Consider the following 18,977-nt stretch of genomic DNA (forward strand, 5'->3'; position numbering starts at 1 on the left):
AGGAGCATAAGTACAGACAGGAATAGAGGAGCAGTGACTCACTCACCTATAGAAATAACATAGGACATGAGGGAGCATTAGGTTCAGTGTGTGTGTGTGTGTGTGTGTGTGTGTGTGTGTGTGTGTGTGTGTGTGTGTGTGTGTGTGTGTGTGTGCAGGGTAGTTGAATAGCAAAGCATTCTGTGAAAAAAGGTCTTTTGTCTGGCTTGTTTTTATGAGGCAGAGAAGAGGAAGAACATGGGAGCGAGGAGGAGAGGAGGAGGAGGTCAGTCCTCTTACTCAGGAGAGAAAATGAAGCCGAGGTAGAAGGAGAAGAGAGGAGAGAGAAGAGAGGAGAGAGGAGAGAGGAGCATGTGGTGCATATTTGTGATGTGTGAATCCTCCTCTGGCTCCATTAGCACTCATCCCAAGCCTCCGCTCATCTGCCCAGCCCTTTATCTCTCCCTCCATCCGCCCCCCGTCCCAATTCAATAAGAGGAGGAAATTACCCAGGATGCTTCCTGGCAGGGGGTGGGGGGAGCGTGTTTGGGGGGGGAGGCGGTAGAAATGGGTGAGGAGTGAGAGGAGAGGAGACAAGAGGGGGAGGAGGAGGATGGAGAGATGGCAGGGCGGTGGCTGAGTGAGGGAAGGAGGAAGACGGAGAGGAGGAGGAGGAGGGTGTGCTCGGCCGGGTGAAAATAAAAATGAGAACATTTGTAGGTGATGGTGGGGCGCAATGGGGAGGAGGAGGAAGGATGGGAGAGGAAGATGTGGGGGGAGGTGACAGGGAGGAGGCTGAGGGGGGAATCAGAGAAGGAATTAAAAAAGGAGAATGAGGTGGTTCATTATCGTTTATGGTCCTTCTCCTCCACTCTGCCCATTATTTCAGCTACCTCCAGAGGAAAGACATTTCATTATTTTTGGGAGGAGGGGTGTGTGTGCGTGTGCGTGTGTGTGTGTGTGCGCAGAGGGGAGATAGGTTGGGGGTTGGTCTATTCTAATTACTAAAAGACTGTTGAGAAGACAGCAGAAAAAATCATGCATGTTGAGATGAAAGGCTCGCCGGTGAACGGCCTGGAAAAGGTACAACGTCACGACCGTCGATCCACAATCAGGTTTTCTTTTCCAAATGTCCAAATATACAGTAAGCAAACACCAGGCTGGTCCCACAAGTCGCCGTCTCTCATTAGATTTCGGGGACACCGGTGAAAATCAAGTCAAAGTTGAGTTCAGTCTGATTGGCTGATCGCTGCCACGCATCAACCCACAGCCTTTAACCGTGTCTGAGCGACGTGTTGATAACCACACGGAGAGCTGTGGAGGTCGGGCAGATCAGATTTTAAAGACTTCACGCTTTTCTTTGAACGTCATGACGACGTTTTCCAGCTCTGAACGAACCAGAACCAGAACCAGAACCAGAACCAGAACCAGAACCAGAACCTGAACCTTCACTGCTTCAGCTGCCTTATGTTTTACCACAACCACAATCCATCTAGTGCTGCCACATTAACATTTATTTATCCGAAACTGCACAAATTTCTGCTGTAAATACTTCTTTATATACTAAATTATATTGTATTTTATCAGATTATTATAATATGTATTATACATCATAATACATAGTTTATAACTATATATTTAGTTATACTTACTATACTTCTATTTTTATTTTTAACAAACTGCTGTTATTCCTGTTTACATTTCTGTTACTTTTTGGTTACTTTTTTAAAAAATTGTTTATATTCTGTGTTTGTCTGTATGTTTAACTGCTGCTGCGACAAAATAATTTCCCAAATTGGGATCAAAAAAGAAGTGGTCTAAAGTCTGAAGTCAACCGGCTGTTAAATGTCACACGTCTGCCCCAAATAAAACATGCGTAGATAACAAATTCAGCAGAAGCCCCAAAGCACAGTCTGAATCTCCTCATCTAACAGTGGAGCGTGTGCACAGCCACTCGTTTCCAGCCCAGTTTGTGTGTGTGCAGTAAAAATAGTCTAAATACCTGCTCAGGTCAGGGAACTTCAGGACGTCAGAGCTGCTGACATCACGTCTGATGGACATTGTTCATAATTTCAGAGCCTCCGGTGCCTTTAAAGCTGCTCGCTGTCGAGTGGTCGTTGCTTTGATTCTGACGTCGATCTTCGCGTGAAATCCTCGTTTATCTTTCGTTTATCGATGGAAAAGTTCAGAGGAATCGACAGCGTTGACACCTCATCGCACACAGCGGCTGCTCATTCTTCAGGAACAAAGGATGGTTTTAAAGCACTCTGTCAAAGGTCAGAGGGCACGTGCTGATCAGCGGTCCAATTAGTGAAGTCGCTGAGAGCCGGTGAAGCCACGTACGAGCCGAGCCGCGTCGAGTCCAGTCACACACTTTATTTTACTTTATTCTCATGTTTCGCACTCAGGGAAGAACACAAAGAGAGATAAACGTTAGTGCATCCGCCATGTTTGCTGCAAACGTTGTTTATGTGCAGCTCATCTGACACAACAAATACTGTTGTTAATCAACGTGTGAGACAAGTGGTGTCCTGCAGCATGTTAAAGTCTGTTCACGGAGGAGTTTAGCACACACAGATCATGTTTAATACACAACAAACCCACCGCCTCCTCCCACATTAACCAAAGAGCTTCTGAAGCAAAGCGCAGCACGACTCTGTGACGCCACGAGACGCCGAGTGACAGCCTGCAGCGGCGTCTCCTCAGGTGGACACTCGCTGTGGTCTCTCAGCCTCTCAGCAGCCTTTCTTCTAAAAATCCCATACGCATGCGGCGTCGAGCTTTTAGCTGATGCAGAGGTGACATGTAAAGCCTTCTCCTCCCCGGCTCGGAGCCCTCAGGTGTGTTTGCACCAGGGGCGTGACCTCTCTCGCGTCTCATCCTCTCACCATCTGCCCTGAAGCTCTCCAGTGGATACCGTCCAGGAAAGCAGAGATGCCATGGAAACAGGCCCGCCAGAAAAATCCCCTTGATGGTCTCTAAGTGCACAGCACGTAGGATATGGAGGGAAGTGAAAGCACCGTGTCACGGCACCTTATTTTTCATGTGAGGCTGCCCAGGTGAGAGTCAGCTGGAGCCTCACCTGGTGCTGCTTCTTCCCCTAAAACTGCACCAAACCAGCGACGTCATTTTAAATGAAAGGCTCCAAATCTCCCCTGAAGCCAAGACTCAGGGCACAGAAAGCTCGCTGGAAACACTGGAGTCACGCTGAGCGGCACTTCCTGTGTGAAGCCTCTTGTTTTAATTCTTGGAACTTCTAAAATGACTCCACAGCATCACGACGTTGAGACCGATGACGCCGCCGCCTTCTTTAGAGACGGTGGATACGTGTCAGACCTGCTCCTGGACCCCTCCTGGGTCAAGCTGCCCTGTGTTTTCTGTGGCACAGGAAGTGATAAGCATCCTTATCAGACACACACACACACACACACACACACACACTGCAGTTCCCTCAGCACCTTGTCCTGTGCATGGGCATGCATGGCTAATTACCCCGCAGTGTCACCCTCTGCCTATAGGTGGCAGGTTTGCCATGTAAATGTATGAGAGGGCACATGCTGCTCTCTGTGGGACTGACACACACACACACGCACACACACACACACACACACACACACACACACAGCAGCAGCTTCATGCATGGTGGTCGGTGTGTGTTTAAATATTTGTTTGAGATCCAGTGAAAGGTCAGCTGAGTGACACGTCCTGTCTGTTCTTAAGACAGCGTCTCCGGTGCCGTCCTGCAGCCACACTGTCCTTTTCAGTGTACTGCATGTGTGTTTGAGACGCACTGAGAGGACGGTGTCCACTGGATTGCAGCTGCTGCTCTGTTTTCAGGGTTTGGTGTCTCTTGAATGGGAAAAGATCGAGTTCATATGTCTGTTTCTGTGTCTTTTATGTCTCTGACTGTCCTGAAGGCTGATGTCCTCCTGTCTCCCTGAAAGTCTCTATGTTCATGGAGGAAGAGGTGGATGAAGGAGGGGTACAAATCAGCTGTTAGATCTCCGCTTGCATTGTTTTAAATGGAGTTAGAGGTGCAGCCAGTTGCCAGTTTATTAGGGACACTGAGCCCAGGCGAGCGCAGTCTGAATCACACCCTCCCTGGGTGGAGGTGACGGTGTTCAGGTCGGGTGAGACTGATCTGAAGACGTGTTGTTTGTGGACCGAGCTGCAGGTTGTTCAGAGGTCACTGCTGTTTGATATGGATGGCGTGGACAGAATAATAGAAACATGTCATATAACCAACATTATAACCTTCATGGAGGGAGGATTTATTGTGTGCATGTCTCCCTCTGTCTCTTCTGTCTCTGTCTCTTGTGCCTCTGTCTCTCCCCTCTCCCTCTCTCTCTCCCCTCTCCTCTGCCTCTCACTCTATGCCCCCCCCCTCGCTCGGGCTGTGATGTCAGCATCCCTGGCCCCGCCCCCCCGGTTGCCAGTCTTGAGGGTCCTGTTGTGTGCTCTCACTCCCTCCCTTGGTACAGTCGGTTATATCGTCGTTTTAGAATAAACAGTAAGAAAGACTGGAGGCGAATGAATAAACAGTTGAAGCAAACAACGAAAACAAGAGAAGAAGAGAGCGGAGACGCGCGTGGCGGCCGACTTTCATGTTTGTAATCTTGCAGAAGTGAAGGTAAGAAGGCGTTTTCTGCACGTTTCATTATTTATTTGTATTCCGGAGTGTCTTCCAGTCTTTTTCCTGCTCCGTCCTGCACGCTGCAGCCGGACTGCAGGGCTCTGCTCTGCGGTCGCACCGCGCCGCTGGACGCTCCGCGGACAGGCGCTCCGATCAATTATGGACGCGAACTGAATCGCGAGGTTTTTGCTTCGGTAGCGCACTCCGCGTTGGCTCGGCTGCCGGCCGGAGCGCGTCCGTAAGTTGCACCGTGTTGCTGTCATCGCGGGGCTGTCGGACGGGCTGTCGGTGTGTGTGCTGGGGGCAGCGGGCTCCGCGCCTCGACGCCTGCAGCCCGGAGCCGCTCCTCAGACGCGCTGTGCGCTGGTCATTGTGCGGCTTCAGCAGGCCGCCCCGTCCTGCGACAGCTATCATCACCATTATCATTCACGAGCGTGTCTGTGGTGTGATGCGGAGTGCGCGAGGCCAGCGTGCTCCTGACAGACGCACATTGTTCTGTTGTTGTGCGCGCGCGTGGTGCACGACTGTGCAGAGGGTGCGCTTGTGTTTACGTCTATTTGTGTGTGTGGGAGTGGGTGGGTGGGTGATGCGGAATGACCAAGCACCCGCACGCAGCGAGGAACAATCGGTGGCGCGTGCCAAGCATTGAAACAGTGGCCTCTCAAAGAATGGAGCAGTGTGACGTGCGGTGGACGGTGGCCTGGTTAGGCCAGCTCTTCAGGAAGATCAGGACTTTATGGACAGATCTGTCTGTCTGTCTGTCTGTCTGTCTGTCCCTCCAGTCTAAGTTAGTGGACTGCTGCTCAGACTCTGTCCTCCCGACATGGACCACGGTGCTTCTGTTGGAGATCACAGCGTGTGTGTATGTGTGTGTATTGGCGTCATCATCGTCCAGTTATGACTTAATGGTTCCTTCTTCATGAAGCCAGAATGATTAAAAAGTTATTTGCAAGCAAGAATCCAACCAGATAGCGTCGTATCAAGTTAAAGGGGTAGAAAGGAGCGTGTGAGCTGATAACAGAGCTGTGATAGTGAACCGTATGGATGGCTGTCAAACCTGTGTATTACTCTGTGATCAGCGCTCTGGCCTGCGTCTGTGTGTGTGTGTGTGTGTGTGTGTGTGTGTGTGTGTGTGTGTGTGTGTGTGTGTGTGTGTGTGTGTGTGTGTGTGTGTGTGTCTGGTGTTGAGCAGTGTTTAAAGGTCCATCAGTGTTGGAAGCATCAAAGACTCGTCCGACTGCGCGTACAAACGGTCGCTCGGCTCGCTCTCAAAGCCTCAGACGTTCAGCTGGAAGTGTTTCATGACCCTCTGCTCCTTTCAGATGACAGGTCTTTATTGGTGCCCCCCTCCTCGGGCAGGTCAGAGGTCAGGGTTGCGTTCTGGATTCGGAGCAGCAGCCCAGGAGGTGATAAGAATTCACTGCCTTGCACGAGGGCCCTTCAGCCGGGGCAGAGGCTTTCAGACAGACAGGCTTGAGCTGAGGACTCCAGCTGAAGGACACACTCATGAAGCGCTGCACAGCTTCCAGCCTCCAGAGTGCGTACACAGGATCCGTTTCCATGGCAAGGCCCCCCCCCTTTAAACTGTTTGTCCCGAGTTCCTGCGGGTCGTTTCCAAACTCATTATACTTCATCACGCTCACGAGTCAGAAGCTCATTTTGTGGCGGCTCTTTGCTGGCAGGATTTTGTAGTTATGAATCAGTTTAATGGACAGAATATTGATCATAGGTTGGGGTGTCCAGTGGAAATGTCTCCCGCCTGCGGGGTCGGGGCAGTGGATGAGGTGAACGGGCACAGCGTGGCTCTGAGCTGGGATCAGCTTTGATTTGGCCTCAGATTTTGTTCCCACCTGCAGAGAAATGGTGGAAGTCACGTTTTCGTCTTCGTCAGCAGGCCGTCAGGATGTGACTGCTTTCTGAGTCTGGCAGCACTTTGTTTCCTGTTTTCCACTTTACTCTGACGGTTAATCGATCCGTCAATCGTCACAAAATTAATCGGCAGCTAGTTCGATGAATGAGTCGGTGTTGACCTCGCTTTTCAGGCAAAGATGGCAGCAATCCAGCAGGTCTATAGATGCACGTTGTGGGTTTGGAGATTCAGCTCAGGCGCTGAGGAAGAGTGTCGTTTGGTCATTTAATTCACAGGTTGATCCTGAAATTGTTCGGCTGTGTTTTTGCTTTGTTGCACATGTGTGCAGCTTCATCAGGCCTGTCACGGGTTCTTTTCTGGCGTCTAAGGGGTTAAGGTCTTCACAGATCCCCCCCCCCCCCCCCCCCCCCCAGCCTTCTGTCCAGGGACAGGAGGACGAGAAGAGCCTCTTCCAGGATAAATCCTCCTGTGAGGGCCTGCTTAGCTCCTCTGCTCTGCTCCAAAATAACTCCGGCGTCCCCCTGACCTGGCCATGTGCTCGGCAGGAGGACAGGGAGGACAGACAGCCTGCCTTCTAATCCCGCTTTCCCCTTCATCCTCCTCCTCTCCCTCCCAGATGGGCTGGGTCTTTCTCTGCTGTCTCCTGCCTCTGATGAATGCTCTGTGGAGATCTTTGTTCTTTCTCTCTTCACCTTGTTGTGTGTTTTCTTGGTTGTTTGTGCATTTGTCTGAAGTCGTGACGTCACATATGTCTTCTTTTGCGTGGACAAATGTCCAAGCCCCCAGAATATAATTTCAGTGAAATAAAACAGAGACAAGCAGCAAATGCTCACCTTGAGGAACAAAACGGGATTATTTCTGTTGATTGATCGATCAGCTGATATGTTAAGTGTTTCAGCTCCAGCCTGATCGATTATATCTTGATAAATGGATTAATGTGCAGTGAGGAAACATCGATCATGGTTCCCAGAGCCCACAACGAAGTCTCGACCCAAAAATGGTCAAAAATCCAAAGAATTTCAGTTTTCAGAAGCACAAAGAAACTGGAGAGAAACTGGAACCAACCAAAAAAAAGTGAGGAATCAGACATCAGAAGTGTTGATGGCCTTTCATTTCCTGCCTGTTGAAGATCTTGTTTCCACATTTCTTTGCTCTGATCAAGTATCAGATCAGCATGTGGCTTAAAAAACAAAAAGACGGGGTCGGCTCTGACGGGTACGCGCTCGTCACGCTTGATGTCGGAGGCTACAGTCAGCAGCTGGTAATGTTAGTAACATTAAGCTGCTGGGAGCAGACGTGTTTGTCACCTGGTCCCTTCTTCCACCTGTGAAAGCCCCGTTTAGGACGCCTGCAGGCCTCAGCATGGTGACCTTCATGCTGCATATTTAGGAAACATCAATAGTTTGAGTCTCTGTGTCTCTCTGTCCTCTCAGCCTCGTTTTGGACGAATCAGTTTCATTTTCCTCCCAGAGAAGAGGTCTTTTTCTGCTGCCGCGTGTTTCCATCAGACATCTGTATTTTTACAAAGTGGGTCTATAGGTGTTTTCTTCTGCCTGGCGCTCCATTCAGTTCAGCATGAAAAGCACTTCAATCTGCTCTAACAATAAGCCCGTCGAGCTCCTCCTGCAGCGGCTCGCCGTGAAGGAGGCGGCATGTCTTCAGCTGAGAGCTCAAGGCTTCACGGCGCCGTGCTGTTGTGTGCGGTTGCGTTTTAGCCGCACTACAACTGAATGACATCCATCTTAAATCCCCCCATGTCGACACGTCCGAGCCGTCCGACACCAGGGGAGATGTGAGGGACGATGGTCACGAGCAGAGTCACCTCACAGGACCATTAGATGAAGAGGAGCGTTTGTCCGGGAACATGTTGGAGGGACACTCATGACTAATGTGATGACGTCAGTGCACGCTGATGCACGTCGCGCAGGGCTAAATGAAAGGCACGAGCACAGCGTCGACATACAGACCTCTCAGAATACACACGTCCACTTCAGCTGCTTCCTCTCTGATGCCAAGCCCCGACAACATTGATTTCACGTCTTCTGTCTTTGGCTTCATGCTGTGAGAAAATACTCTTTGGCCCTTTAATGTGTGTCAGACACGAGATGAATGCCGTCATATATCTCAGCTTTCTCCCTCAATTACATCACAGTTAAAAACACACGCAGAGATCACAGATTTTTTGCTGATTCAGCAGAAATTTGGCAGTTAATCTTTCCGTTCTGCAAGCTCGTCCTCCTCAGATCAAAGATCGAGTGCGTCCAAAGGCAGCCTCTCGTTTTTATCTGGAGTTGTCCTCCGTGTGAGGTCAGCGCACGTGTCTGATGTGCACGTCGCCGTCGATCGCTGCCTGTTTGATGACCGTGGCTCGCCTGGTTTTCTGTACGGGACAGAGCTGCAAGTCAAACGTCTGCATTAGTTTGATCAGAGAGACCAAAGACGTGTTACGAAAGCAGGAGCTAGGACTGGTCCACGAGAGGCCGAAGAAGCCCCGTCTGTTCCTGTTACATCACGAGTCACCAGCAACATGACTGACTTCACCTGAGCCCCCTTTAGGTGGTAATTATCCAGCCGGTGTTAGCAGCACGGGAGGCAGGAGCACAGGATTGAATGTGTCTTTATTTTTGGCGTATTCCTTCGGTTCTGGCGCCGTTTGGTCGACCCTTTGGTGGAGCTGAGAGCGATGACTCGAGTCCGGCTTAGTTCAGCTGAGCCTGGAAACTGGTGGCTGGCAGCATTGGAAACATGCTGATCAATGGACTCTTTTTAACTCATCGTTCAGTCTGTGGTATATCTTTTACCAATGCAGATACATTGAGTGCAGCGTTTAAGCTGGAGTCAGATTCAGTGAATAATACTGATAAATTGTCAGAATCTGACCTCAAAACAAACCGTGTGGCAGCGTCTCATGTCAAGACACCGGAGAGGCATCGAGCTTCGGTTTTCAAAATAAAACATCCTGTGCACACTCTGGATCATATGTCAACAACGAACACAATGAAAACAGACAAAAGCATTGGCAGTTCATCCAGAGAACGGGTAGACAAACAAAGAGTGATCAGGTCGTGCGTCCTGCTCGCCATGGGACGTGACTATAGACTGGAATCGTGATCTAAACGTTGGACAAGTTGCTGCAGGCGAGCTGATTTTCCTTCTTGAAAGTCGCGCTCGCTGTAATCCTGCCTGTGATTATTAGCCTTATTAGCCCGTCGTGGTGCTAATGGCGGGACGTTCGCAGCCTGCGTGCGGCGCTTCATGTTCATGTTGGAGGTGCAGAGCTCTCTGCTGAGAGACGCTCTCGGTGTTGGTTTGCCTCTGCCTGGCGGCCCGTACGCTGGCCTCCGAGCTCGATGAGGTCAGCCCGTTGTGTGCAAACTCAGTGCTTGATTAGCATTGCCTGAGGCGGCGTGTCGTTCCCTGGCCTTTATAGTGGAGCCATGAAACGAGGAGAGGTCAAGCTCAGCACTTGTGAATGTAAACACATTCGTGCAGCAGATGAACGCATCCCTGCTGTTTGGATTCCATCGCTCACGTCGAGTTTTAGAGCTCTGCAGCCGGATGAATGGATGAATGGATGACTGCACGCCACTTCTCCTCCACCAGCCGCTCACTCAGGTCACCTGCAGTTCAAACTCTGATGTGTTGTTAATAAAAAGGAGCAGAGGACTTTGTTTAGTTGCTCAGTTCATATATTTGTTTTAGATTGTCTCTTGTCCACTCTTACTTAGACGTGTTTTCAAAGCTTTATTTCGCCTCCACGGTTTGTGTTACTTTCTTCATCTCCACGTTTCATCTGATTTGTTTGAGAGAAACTCAGCAGAAGCTGAACCTTCAGGCAGACGTGGGTGGTGTGGTTGAAAGAGGTGGAGTTTTGCTAAGTGTTCGCAGGGTTAAAGTCTTTTCAGCAGCTCTCAGAGGATAAAACCATTCAGCAGAAAAATGTGAAAAAGGCAGCGTCTCCTGCTGAAGACACGTCAGTTTCACAGTTTAGGAGAGCGAAGGAAGTGTCTTTAGTCTGAGTAACAAACTAGCAGCTGTCTGAATTTTAAAAGAAGGACCATAAAAAGAGAGAAGAGGATGGATGGAAGGTGAAGGTGCAGAACGATGATCATTTGTGTCATTCATCGATCTTTTCAAAGACTTTTCCACAACCTGACGTAGTTTCCGTTCCGTAACTGTCAAATGCTCTGAATCCCGATTGGTGCTTTGAAGTTTATGACATCACGGTTTTCCAGCTAAGCCCCGCCCACGTCAAACCAACGAGAGAAACCGTGATGAAAACATGAAGGCAGAAATGTTTGAAGGGCGGAAACCAAACTGTTCATGCTCATGTCGGCTCCGTCGCTCACAGTCAGCAGCTAATAGAGAAAATATGTTTCCAGGGCCTCTCAGCTGCTCAGGTTCACCTCCCACAGATAAGCCAAACTGAAGTTGTCATATTATAAGGTCCCCAGGATAAAAGCTCCAATCATAAAGCACTTTGTATGTTCTGCAGCGAGTCACACAGAGAACGTTTCCATGTAATTACTCCGGCTGTCTGTGGCGGACCAGTGCTGCCTGGCGGCCATGCTGCTGTGTGCTCAGTGCTCAGCCACTGGAACCAGAGTCCCTGCAGAGATCAGCTCTATAATACAGCCGGAGCTGAACTCCGCTCCTCCGCTCCTCCTCTGCTCCTCCTCCACCGCTCCCCGAAGCCCTCACCCCCTCCTCCTCCTCCTCCTCCAGGCGAGTTTCTCATCTCTGACTTCTAATAGTATAAACTGATAGCTGGCCCTGCTCATGAGGGAGCCCGGCTGCAGCAGAGATGGACAACTCAATCTGCTCAACCTGAGTGCTGATTATTGCCGGTCAGAGCAGTTAGTCGCCTGGAAAATAACTGATACACAGGGAAAATTAGAGGTAAGCGCTCACATCACAGAGCGATGCATCACACATGTATTCCAGCAAAAGGTACGCAATTAAAACATTGACGCCGCGCCGCTCGTTCAGGCATTTAAAGTGACGAATCCATAAGAACGAAAAGATGAAGATCATCAGTACACCGCTGTGGCTCAGAGGGCTGACCGCTGGATCTCTGGCAGCGAGCTTAGATTCACACTGAACGACAAAACAGTCAAAAACCAAATTCACTGGCGGAAAAGTTAAAACACTCCAGAAACAAGCCCGCTCGTGAACGCACCCTTAGTTTCTGCTTTGAAAAATGAGCTCTGGGGAAAAGTAGCTTAAAGGTAATTAACAGTCTTTTGGCCACTAGGGGGCGCAGGGACTCAAAACAGCCTCACCGCCGTGACGTGTTGTTACAGTTAGCATGTTAGCGAGAAGTAGCTTGTTTACACACACGTTCAGCAGGCGTGTGCTGTGATGTTAGCATTCATTTTAGCATGAATCACAAAGGTTGGTTTGGTTGTCACTTTGGAAGAAGTCTTAATTTTTCCAGAATCAGTGGCGAACGCGCCAAGATGGAGAGAGTTTCATGTCGTGGGTCACTCAGAGCGGCGAGACTGAACTTGACCTTTTCTTTCCCGTCACATGTAACCGTGCCGCGTCGTTAATACGAAGACATGAATTGACATGAATTAAGGCAGCACACCTCGCTACCTGTCCGTCGGTTGCCTTCGTGCACAGGTTGACCTCTGGAGACGGTTTGAGGTGAGCGTGTGCAGCTCGGCAGTGCTGCGTACGTGTTCGCAGGGAGAAACTAGCCTGGTCCAGCAGTGACCTTTGCTGGACTAATCCGTGCTGTGTTTCCCTAGGATTGCTTCCTGCAGGGGAAAGGGGTTAATCGTCATGCTGGGGGCAGATTTGTGACTGACTGGATTAAGTGGGGCTCAGAGTGTTGGACACTCCACTAATCTCCAGTATCCATGCCCCGATGGCTGTAAGGGAAACACCGACTGAGTTATTCTCTGGCTGACTGACTTATTTCCTGGTTGACTCGATGACTGACTGATCCAGTGATGATGGACTGGTTGACTTTCTAGCTGACTGACAGCTGACCCATTGGCTGTCAACATGCACATTATTCCTCTCTGCAGTCGAGCCCTTTGTATCTGTTTATTCAGCTCTTTTCTGCGTCGCACACCCGCCTTTTTATGGAGAAACTCGGTGTGGAGATCCTGTTATATTTGAGTCTCAGTGTTGATTTAACACTTTACAGCAGTTTCCACTCCCTTGTCCCATTTTGTGAGTCAATCATTAGCTCAGACTGTTGAGTGTTTTAGGCCCACAGTGCTGGAACGAACGCTGCTGATGGTTAGATTTGTTGGATTTTCACCTGCAGCACTTTCATGTTTGTTTCCACCAAAGCAGAGTCTGTGATTGTTGGAACGGTGGAAAGACGAACTGCGACGCTGAGCGTCATTTTGCCTCGTCTGATTGAAGCGTGTTTTATGATGAGCTCGTGAGTGACGGTGCAGCTCGGGCTCCACGGCCTCTGTTGTTCTGTTAAGTTCTGTGGTTGTTGTGCAGGTTATGGTTCTATAAGTATGTGTGAAGTACGTTGTTGTCGCGGCGCGCGACGCAGAGCCGCTCCCACCGTGGTGAATCACTGCGAGGCTTCGTGGCGACTGGACGCCGCGCAGGGCAGCACAGCTGGACATCAGTTCTCACAGGAAGCCATTAGATGGTCCTTTAAAATAGGTAGAATGTAAAGAGCAGGAGAACGCGGCCCACCGACGACAGCAGACACTGTGTGTGCGTTTAGAGTCTGTCGGTGAAGCCGTCAGGTTTCATTTTACTGAGAAGGCCGAGTTACACAATGACGTGACCTCAGCCGCTGTATGGATTATATATATTACTGCGTATTGTCTGGTCTGTGAAAGTTCAGTTTCCATGGTGATAATTCAGAATATGTTTTCCAGGTAGACACACACACACACACACACACACACACACACACACACACACACACACACACAGGCACTCACCAGGTTGCTGGTGGACTTAACAGATGAGTGATAAAGGTCGTTTGAAGAGAGACCTCCTTTCTCACACACACACACACACACACACACACTCTCTCTCTTGTACTTCTATCCTTGTGAGGACATCTGTTGACCCCGAGCTAAACCTGATTCTAAGCTAACCCTGAAAACCAAGTCTTAACCCTCAAGCAGCCCCCGAAAGTGAGCGAAGTATCCTCACTTTACAAGCGTGCGCACACGCACACACGCACACGCACACACGCACACGCACACACGCACACACGCAGTATGATCGTGCTGTTTGTGTGTCCGTCGGCTGCACACAGTCCGGCTGTGTGTTAATTGTCGCTCATGGTGCTCGCTCTGTGTTTCTTAGTGCAGCCTAACACTTCAGCATGTGTCATCCTGTCAGCCAGATGGAAAACAGGCAGCGCAGCAGCCAGCGAGTCAGACGAGCAGCCAGGCCACCGAGCACCAGCATTGTTCCTCAGATTCCCGTCAGCAATTCATCATTCAGCGTGCGCTCTCAGAAAGTAGTCAAACATGTCCGAAGTGACGCCTCGAAACTGCTGGTTTGTTCCGATCAGCAGCACGAAAGCCAAATATTTTCTGTTCACTTCGACACGAAACACAGAGAAGAAGCAACGCGTCACATTTGAGGAGCTGGAACGGGAGATATTTGTTGTTTAAAGTGTCCCTCGTTTCTGCAGCCAGGATATTAAACACTCGTTTTCCACGGCGGCCTGTTGTTGTTGCGTCGTGTTGGCGCCGTCTTGTGTTGGCGGCGCTCCAGACGCCGTCGCTTTTGGCACATTCTCGTGAGCAAAATGGTGGCTCTGCGAACAAAAAGAGACGCCACATTTGGCTTCAGTTGTGACCGTGAACGCAGTCCCAGACGCCATATCTGCTGTTTTCTCACCAACACGCTGAAAATGATCAGCGGCGTCATGTGACTGCACTCCTTTAGTCTCGCTCTGTTCGACTAACAAGCTCCCATCCTGCATCGCTGCTGTGAAACAAACCGACCTGCGGACGCTTTACCTGCGATGCTGTATTGACCAGCAGCGGCGCTCCACAACCACAGCCGAGCTGGCGGAGTGCGTGCGTGCGTGTGTCTGTGCTGCTGGACGACGGACGAGTTCCACCTGTGCACCCGTCACATCCCAGAGCAGGTAGGATCGCTCCAAATGAGCTCTGTGGAGGGATGGCATTCACATCGCCTGCAGCTACAGCGCACACACACACACACACACACACACACACACACACGTACAGAAGCCATGAGGCTTGAATTTGTATCTGCATGCTAAAGACACACAGAGCCACAGGCTATGAGGTGAATAAGTGAGCACATCGATGTTTCCTGTCAGGTTGGCACGCGGACGCCGTGATGCAGCATCGACATTAAGGCCCAAACACTCAGCATTCAGCCAGCTGAACTTTGATCACGTTTTATTGATCTCCACCGTCTTTCTGTCATCCGTTCGCTTCCTTCCTCGTCAAAGTTTCGTCCCGTGACTTCCGTCGCTGCAGTGACGCTGTGAGAGGCAGGAGGCGGAGCTGGAGCTCTGAATGTGGAGGAAGCCCCCCCTCCACACACTCTGACTTCCTCTGCACTCTTTGACCCGTACAATTAGATTTTGGTCGGATTTATGGTTTCACACTAAAAAGCAGGAAGAGGACGTGAAGGCCAGAGAGATATTTGTAACTCCATATCCTCATGTCCGGGACATCGTCTCCGTATATAAACTCATGTCTTCTGATTATTGCATACATCAGCACAGTCTGCCTCCTGCAGCTTTCAAACCAGACTTTAACAGCACTCATCTCACTTCTCTCCAAGCCTGCATGAAGTCACCCTCCAATATGAAGGAATCTTCCTTTAAATTTCTGTGTTTTGTGGATTTTGTTCATTGATGGTTTTTTTACTTCCTTTATTGATGCAACCTGCAAATCGCGATGACGCTTGTCATTCCACCTTAAGCGCAGCGGTGGTTTCAGAGGCGGCTCTCTGCAGGATACCTTTATTTCTGACGGAGGCCGCGTCACGCTGCACGAAGCGGATCGAGCCGGGCAGGAAGTCAGACACAGGAACGGCAAAGAGAATCAAGGCGATTTTCAAAATAAAACACCTCGTGCAGACTCCCGGTCGTGAAAGCAGGCAGAAGCAGCCAAATTAACAAAACCTTTAACAGTCTGTAGACAAAGTATTTCAGGAAGTCGCTGCCTCAGCGCCGTCGGAGGCGGCGACTCGTCGAGGAGAGAAACAACACTCAGACACTCGACGTCGAGTGTGTCGCTCTGTTTTCAGCTCGCAGCCCTCCACCAACACATGTGATTCATATAGACAACAGCAGGAATCACAGGAGATGTGTCATCTCTGACACCTCCCAAACACACACACACACACACACACACACACACACACACACACACACACACACACACACACACACACACACACACAGCTTATCTAATATCAAGACAAGGTCAGTATCTGTCTGTGTAGAGTAGTGATGCTCTCTCTCTCTCTCTCTCTCTCTCTCTCTCTCTCTCTCTCTCTCTCTCTCTCCCTCTCTCTCTCCCTCTCCCCCCCTCCCTCTCTCTCTCTCTCTCTCTCTCTCTCTCTCTCTCTCTCTCTCTCTCTCTCTCTCTCTCCCTCTCTCTCTCCCTCTCCCCCCCTCCCTCTCTCTCTCTCTCTCTCTCTCTCTCTCTCTCTCTCTCTCTCTCTCTCTCTCTCTCTCTCTCTCTCTCTCTCTCTCTCTCTCTCTCTCTCTCTCTCTCTCTCTCTCTCTCTCCCTCTCTCTCTCCCTCTCCCCCCCTCCCTCTCTCTCTCTCTCTCTCTCTCTCTCTCTCCTCTCTCTCTCTCTCTCTCTCTCTCTCTCTCTCTCTCTCTCTCTCTCTCTCAGTTTCAGAATTAGACACAATGGGCCATGACATTTATGGATCTGCCTTCCTCCTGGTCATTTTGTTCCTGGCTACTCAGCACTGGCACTGGCACTGACACACACACACACACACACACACACACACACACACACACACACACACACACACACACACACACACACACACACACACACACACAGCATGAGCAGTCCAGCTCTTTTTGTGGTTTAGAATGATTAGAATATGGTCGTGTGTGTGTGTGTGTGTGTGTGTGTGTGTGTGTGTGTGTGTGTGTGTGTGTGTGTGTGTGTGTGTGTGTGTGTGGCGGTGCCCGGCTGTCTGTGGTCGTGTTTCTTTCTGCACTTCCTCGTATTCAGGACGGAGAAGATGTTCTGTGGGTTTAGAGTTAAGATTTCATTTACAACGAGACATTTATTATTTATGTCCCCGAGAAGACGTCTTCTCGCGTCGCGCCTTGTGCTGCTGCAGCCGCCTGAGGTCGTTCATGAGGCTGAGAAGGTCTTCTCTCACACGTTGGGCTTGTCTTTGGTTAAAGTGGATCCACGATGTACACGGTGTTCAGCTTTAACTGAAGCCCCGAACACTTGGAGTCAGTTTGTGTTTGACGAGTCAGACTCCACGATGGACGTCCGCTCTCTTCTTCTTCTGTGGTGTCGCACAGAGCACGAGAAGAAACGGCTGAATCTGAGCCCGGTCATGAGCACAGGTTGTTTTTTGTTTTCTCCCACGCTTCATGCAGACTTCAGGTCTCCTCTGTGTTTGGATCTTTGCCTCCTCAAAGATGTTTGTTTGAACGGACTCGAGTCATAGCGTTTTCCTTCCAGCACCAAGTAAAAACACTCAAACGCTCGCTAAGTGATCTCCAGATAACGCGCTGATTAAACTCGCAGAGAGGCAGACAAAATCAAAGAAGTCGGATATGATGGATCTCCATTTTAAGAGTTGAATTGAAGCCACAGGCTCAGCGATGAAAGCTGGATTCAGAGACGACACCTGGCCCTTTGTTTGCTGAGAGGGAGCGCAGTAACTGTTAGTGTGTGTGCGCGTGTGTGTGTGCGTGTGTGTGTGTGATATCAGTTTTCCCTCGTGAAATCTACCGGAGGGCGAGATCAGACAAACATGGAGACACGAGATGAAGACTGGCCAAGTCGTCAAACAGGAAGTGGAGCGTTGAGTCAGGGACCGTCGGTGTTTATCAGACTCTTCCTGTCATGTGACTGGTCGTGGTTACCCCCCCGACCACTCTCCCTCTCTGTGTGTCTGTTCGATGAAGGTCAGTGGCAGCGTATCGATCACGGCCGGCCGCCGCCTCTGCGCTGCGTGCCATACGAGGCTTTTTATGAGCTGACGGACGGACAGACAGACAGACAGACAGACAGAAAGACAGACAGCCTGCTGACATACAGTCTGTATGGCCGTCTGTCTGCCTGCACGGGTTTTATTCCCTCTCATTTGTTCTGTGTTTTGTCCTCACGCTGTCCGTCCATCCGTCCGTCCGCCCATCCGTCGGTCATCCAAACCGTCTCGCCGGCCGACTCGTTGCCTTTGTCTCTACGCTGCTGATGTTGCTGCATCAAGTGTTATTAGTGTGCGTGTGTGTTTCACTGGTGATACCCCCCCACCCCCCACCCTTTTACAGATACACACCTCCTCCTCATGGCCGGTTTTCTCAACAATCAATATTCTGCAGTGGAGCGCCTCGGCCTGCGCCCTGCTAATCCTTGTAGCCTGTGTGTGTGTCTGTGTGTGCGTGCATGTGTGTGTCCAGCCAGCTTGCCTCTTATCAATATCTTCACCTCTCCTCAGTTCAGAAATGATCCTCTCCTCTTCCCTCCGGCCCTCATCGATCTCAGTGAGAGATGGCTGCAGTCAGAAATGAGACGTTGTCGTCGGGCTGAGCGGCGAGCGGCCGTCACGCGGGCTGACCGGCAGTTAGCGCCTCAGATTTTCCTGCCGTGTCATCAAGCGACGGTGGGATTGATGTGTGAGGATGTGTTTGAACGTGGCCCCCGTCGCTCAGCGTAGCCCGCTTTAGCCTTCGTGTGTTGTGGATAATGTCCATCTCAATCGCACAGCAGACGGCGCTAAGCGCGCCGACCCCTGATGATGACGGCCGAACCCAGCGGTGTCGTCACACGGTGCCTTTGACACGGCAGAGCTGTGTTTGAGCAGAGGTGCTGGAGGTTTTCTGTGTCCTCCCCCAGTCTGTGGACTGGTAGCTTTGTCTAACTGGACGCTGCCTCGTGTGAGTGTGAGTGGGTGTCTGTTAGGAGTGGGCGACATGGAGAAGATCTCACATGTGATTATTGTCTTGATTTTGATGCATATTGTTAAACATAAAGCCAGATGAATAACATGGAACAAACTTACCGTAGAGACATTTTTCTGGTCTCGCGGCGCGTCCTCGTCCGTCTGAACGCTTCCTATAAATAACCTGGACGGAGGGCGAGTTGGCTCAGTTTTCCTTCACGTCTCTCTTCTTCCTTTCCTGTCACTGACGACAGCTTCGCTGTTGTCTGATGTCTCTCTGCTTTTCTTTTAAAGGAGTCTGTTACTGCGTCTTCTTCAGGGGTCTTTTAGGAAATCCATCACTCAGGTGTGTCCTTCAGGTGTGAGGCTGAAGTGTGTTTTTCATGGAGGATGTTCTGGAGTGTAGTGGCTA

The 18,977-nt window shown here is 50.3% G+C and overlaps 1 protein-coding gene across 2 annotated transcripts in view; it reads left to right on the forward strand.

Moving 5' to 3' along the window:
- The window catches only part of LOC139334989 (nucleolar protein 4-like), a 123,377-nt gene that overhangs the window by 40,612 nt on the left and 63,788 nt on the right, over positions 1 to 18,977 (forward strand). The window contains exon 1 of one of the 2 annotated variants that reach the window (XM_070968325.1): positions 4,447 to 4,609. The exons of the other annotated variant lie outside the window; for it this stretch is intronic. The gene's annotated coding sequence lies outside the window, so the exon portion shown is untranslated. Of the gene's footprint in view, positions 1 to 4,446; positions 4,610 to 18,977 lie in introns of those variants that run through there. 2 annotated transcript variants of the gene reach the window in all.

The sequence above is a fragment of the Chaetodon trifascialis genome, chromosome 8, assembly GCF_039877785.1.
Source record: "Chaetodon trifascialis isolate fChaTrf1 chromosome 8, fChaTrf1.hap1, whole genome shotgun sequence".
NCBI classification, from domain to species: Eukaryota; Metazoa; Chordata; class Actinopteri; order Chaetodontiformes; family Chaetodontidae; genus Chaetodon; species Chaetodon trifascialis.